This window comes from Tupaia chinensis, unplaced genomic scaffold (assembly GCF_000334495.1).
Source record: "Tupaia chinensis unplaced genomic scaffold, TupChi_1.0 Scaffold142542_1, whole genome shotgun sequence".
NCBI lineage: Eukaryota > Metazoa > Chordata > Mammalia > Scandentia > Tupaiidae > Tupaia > Tupaia belangeri.
The window spans coordinates 273,296-278,383 of NW_006202391.1; positions in this window are offsets into that span (position 1 = coordinate 273,296).

The following is a 5,088-nucleotide window of genomic DNA, read 5'->3' on the forward strand; positions in this document are numbered from 1 at the left end:
CGCCCCCGGCGCCCCCGGCCCCCCGGCCCCCCTCCACTCGGCGGGCTCGTTAGCCTGGACCATTCCTCACCTTATCGGAGAGGTCCCGCAGCCGCCCTGTGCAGAGCAGCCACAGCCTTATCGCGGCGGTGGGGCGTGGGCGTGGGCGCGGCCTGGCAGGTCACACAGCCATCTGCTCCTTCGCGGTCCGACCCTGTGCCCCAGCTGCAAAGCCAGCCCTGAAGGGCTGGGTCCTTGGGCCCCCCGCGAGTCCTCAGAGCTAGACGCTGCCTGGCACCACTGCACGCTCAGGATCAGGATCAATCGTATCCCAGCATGAGTGATGAGGAGCCTTCCAGGGGCTGGCGCCCCGCTGAGCTGTAGGCACAGGGCTCCCTCCCAGATAAGGAAACCCAGGCGCAGAGGTTAAGTCAACATTAAGTCCCTGCTTTCTAATGACATGGCGATGATGTTCCGTGCAGGGTGCCAGCAGGTGGCACGGCGGCTGCCCTGGGGGAAAGGTGGTTCCTGCTCCTGCCGTTTGCCTGCCTCACATGGAGTGTGGGCCCATACCGCAGCCACTCCCCTCCTCGGGGATACAGGGAGGACCAGGCCCTTCTCCAGGGGTGCCCAGGGTAGGCAGGGTGGTATCCCTGACAGGGGCCGAGAGCTCAGAACGGCACTCTAAGCTCCCCCCGCACTGGAGCACAGCAGCCTCCTCCAGCCCGCCCATCCTCTGCAGCATGTTGGGTGGGGACCAGATAGGGGCACCCACTGTGGGCAGCCAGGTGGCCTTGCTAGGTGTCCTCCAGGGTCTCAGGGAAGAGCCCAGCTACTGAGCCCATTCCAGGAGGCCAGGGCTAGGTTGTGGGCTCAGAGAACCCACATGTGTGGGGTTTCCACCGCAGTGTCTCGGGGCAAGTGGTCTGGGTCTCTCTACCTGTTTGCTCAACTCTAAAACGGGGTCGTGAAAGTCTCTCTGAGGACCGTCTGGGGACTAAACGAGTCAGAGAACTGTGGTGTTTTGAACAGGGCCTGGTAGGTGTAAGCACGACCCAGCCAGTGGTCATGGTCCCCTGGGCCCTGTGTAGCCTGGTTACTGCCCACCCCACCTCGCCATCTCCCGTCCTCCCACTCCCCCCCGCAGCCTCCCCCAGCCTCTGTCTGTCCCTTGAACATTCCCAGTTCTGTCCTGCCACGGGCCTTCAACCCTGCTGTTCCCTCTAACTCAGTCTTCCCCTATAGCTGTCCACGCTGACTCCTCCTCCTCTAGATCTTAGCTCAAAGCCTCCTCCTCAGAGAAGCCATCACTGATTAATCTGTTGAAAACGGGAGTCTTGGGACCAGCAGATGCTGTAATGGTTACATTGCGGGACTCCTGCGTAGTCAACCGCAGTTCGAGTCCCGGACCCAGCAGCTTAAACTCATGCTGGGTGTGTTTTCGTGCATGCCCAAAATCCCAAAAGGAGAATGGAGGAGAAAAGATAGTGGGTTGCAGTGTGGTCGTCCCCCATGGGGGCTGATTTCTAGCTTTCTGTCTCTTAGCAAAAATCTCTCTTTAAAAAAGGAAAAAGAAAATGAGAGCCCTGTGGTCAGCAGGTGGCATGGTGGTTGAGGCGCTGAGCCCCCACATGGAGATGGAGTCTCGGACCTGGCAGCTTGCTTTCTCGTTTTCCCTTTCTCTTTCTCTCTCTGGTCAAATTAAAATATGTTAATAAATAAAATAAATAATTCTTAAAAAAAATAAAAGAAAATGGGACTCTAACCCAGTCTCTACCAAGTCACCCCTCTGAGTCTGAAATTGTCAGAGTCACCTGTTCACTCCTTTGTCACCCAGCTCCTGAAAAAGAAGCTGGTCTCTTTTGGTCATCGGTGGAGCCCCAGCACCTGGAAGGAAGCCTGGCACATAGCAGGTGCCCTAGAAACGCTTTCAGAAATTGATCGGCAAATTCAGTCGTCAATCAACCGAGTGACGGGTTTATTCATTCATTCCCTTTTACTGAATTCCTTAAGGCCTTTAGCAGCCCTCAACTACGGGGAGGCTTTTATTTTGAATGACCTTTGCAGTGCTGGGAAACTGGCCGGTTAACTAGAATTGGGGTCTGCCCTGGCCCTGAAGCCCTGCCCCCTGGCCCCGTAGCTGCTGCCTGCTCATCTTGCCCAATCCAACTTTCACTTATCACCAAGTCTTCAAGGTCGATATGTGCGTGGTGCTTACCTAAGAGACCCCAAGGCCATGCCAGAGTGTCGTCATGTCATATGGCAATATGCTGTCACTGGCTGCAAGAGGAGGGCAGAGATGAAAGGATCTGAATACAGGCGGCCACGAAGAGTCACATCTGGGGCAGGGAGGACAGGCTGGGGGGGCGAGGAAGGCCTTGACACAAGGACAGAGATGCAGAAGGGAAGGGGGGTTCTTAATAAGATCTTATCAACGTGGCGTCGGAGGATCCTGTGAGAACAAGTCAGACGATGTCCCTCCTGTGCTCAGAGCCCTCCCATAACCGAAAAGACAGAGGGTGGGTGTTTGCAAAGAAGGGGAGGGACTGGAACCCTTGTCGGGCTGGTGGGCCTGTGAGACGGTGCACCCCCAGAAGGCCAGCCAGAGTTCCCAGCCAGAGTCTAACTCCTAGAGCGAGGGCAGCCCGTGTCCGTGCCGAAACTCGCATGTGAGTGTGCATGGCACACTCATACAGCCCACCAGCAAGAGCAACCCCAAGGCCAGCAGCCAGTGAGCGGATGTTCACCGAGACTAGGCTGGCCGCACAGCCAGATGAAGAGGGGCGGGGCTCTGACGCTTCCCACTTCCTAGCCGGGCCCTGAGAACGCAGGCAGTGGGCGGGCCGTCACCAGGTGTAGGATGTACCATCCAGGGCCAGTCTGCCGAGATGGAGAGGAGACTGGGCGTGCCCAGGTGGAGGGTGAGGGCTGACTGCTCCCAGGCACAGGGTTCTTTTTGTTGAAAACATTCCAGGGCCAGCAGGTGCTGTAGAGGTTAAGGTGCTGGATCCCACATGGCAACCGCACAGTTCAAGTCCGGGACCTGTCAGTTTGAAAAACACGGGACTTGCATGCCCAAAATCCTGAGAGAAGAATGGAGAGAGGGGATTGAGGGGTGACCACCGCCCCTAGGAGTGATTTCTCTCTCTCTCTCTCTCTCTCTCTCTCTCTCTCTCTCATTCTGGTGAGCACAGCAGCTATAGCAAAACTAAAAGAAAAAAAAGCCCTAGAACTAATTGTAGCTTTCATTGCTTGGTTGCATAACTCTGAAATATTTTTAATAATTACTTATTTACTTTATTTATTATTGTCATTTTTAAATTTGATCAGAGAGACAGAGAGGGAAAACAAGAGAGCCAGACATGGAACTCAAACCACAGTTGGCCATGTGAGAGTCCAACACCTTAACCACCACGCCACCTGCCGGTCCCTTTGGAATGTTTTTAATTATTACTTTTATTTAATTTCATTCATTATTATTACTTTTAATTTGACCAGAGAGTGGTGGGGGGGGGTGAGAAAGTTAAACCAAGAGGTCCAAGACTCGAACCACAGTTGGCCATGTGGGAGTCCCTTGTCCCTACCCCATATCACCTGCTGGCCCCCGGAACCCTTTTTTTTTTTTAGAGGTTTTTGATATAGGGCACGTGCACTCGCCAGAAAGACTAAGAGAGAGAGAGACAGAAAGCGAGAAATCACCCCTCAGGGGGATGGCCACGCTGCAATTCCTTCTCCTCCATTCTCCTCTCAGGATCTTGGGCACGCATGCACACAGCCCAGTATGAGTTTAAGACACCAGGTCCAGGACTTGAACCATGGTAAACTACATGGGAGTCCAGTGACACAGCCATTATGCCAATCCCTGGAATATATTTGTTTAAAAAAGGAACCCTTCCCATGGCTCCAATTCACTCAAGAGTAGAAGCCAAGGTCCCCAGCCCTCCCTGACTCCATGCCCCTGCCTCTGGGAGTTCCTCCATCTGCCCCTGTCCCTGCTCTGGGGCCTCTGCCCCTGCAGGTCCCTCTGCTGGAATGCCTGGCTCTCCAGCCCTGGAGGCTGGCCCTCCCCTCCTCCGGTCCTTGCTCAGATGGCATCTCCTCAATGGACTTCCTTCCTAGGCACCCTTGTTCAGTCGCAACCCCTACACCCGCAATGCTCCCTCGCCGCTTCCCAGCTCTGGTTTTTTCCCAGTCCCTTATCGCCGGCCAACACTCGGCCGGCACGCTGCCTGCCGCACGCATGTGCCTGCTTTATTGGCTTCCTTCTTCCTCCGGGAGAGAAAAGGCCCCATGGGAGAAGCTCTGTCTGCCCTGCCCATTATGGTGCCCAGCCCCTGGAGCCGCGCCTGAGCTCCGCAGCTCCTCTGCCTGTGTCCCCGAGCCAGAGTCTGCCTCTGGGCCAGCCACAGCCGGTGAGGCAGGACAGTGTGACCCTGCCCCGTTGGGGGTGCTTTCTCCCTCTCCCTCTCCCCCTCTCTCTCTGTGGAGCACACACACTTCTGACAATTTAGTAAAATATGAGGGTTCACGGAGCCAGCAGGTGGCAAGGGGGTTAAGGCTCTGGACTCCCACGACAGTTTGAGGCCTGGACCCTGCAGCTTGAATCACATCGGGGCTTGTGTGTGTGAGTGGGTGCCCAAAATCCTGAGAGGAGAGGGGAGAAGGCACTGCAGCGGGGCCAAGCAAAAAAAACTTTCCCTCTGTCTGTCTGTCCAGGGCAAGAGCCCTATAGCAAAAACCTAATAAATACATGAAAATCAGCCTCTGCCTGACTGTGCTGCGGATTCCTTATTGGCACCATGGGTCGGTCTGACAGGGCCTGCCTCCTGGGACAGTCCCGGTGACACGGTGAGTCCTGTTGCTCGATGGGACAGTCCCTGCAGGAGCTGCAGCCCCACTAGCAGGGCCCCGCCCGCCCGGGAAGGATGAACAGGGCCCTGGTGGCAGCTGATGCGCATGCGCAGAAGCCAGACCGCGCCACTCAGATGAGCCTCCGAGGTGAGAGTGGGGACCCGAACCAGAGTCGCTCGGTCCCAGGGCCCGGCATGGTCACGACTCCACTGAGAGAAGGGAAGAAAAGAAAGAAAGTGGAGGGTGGGGGGGGGGGGG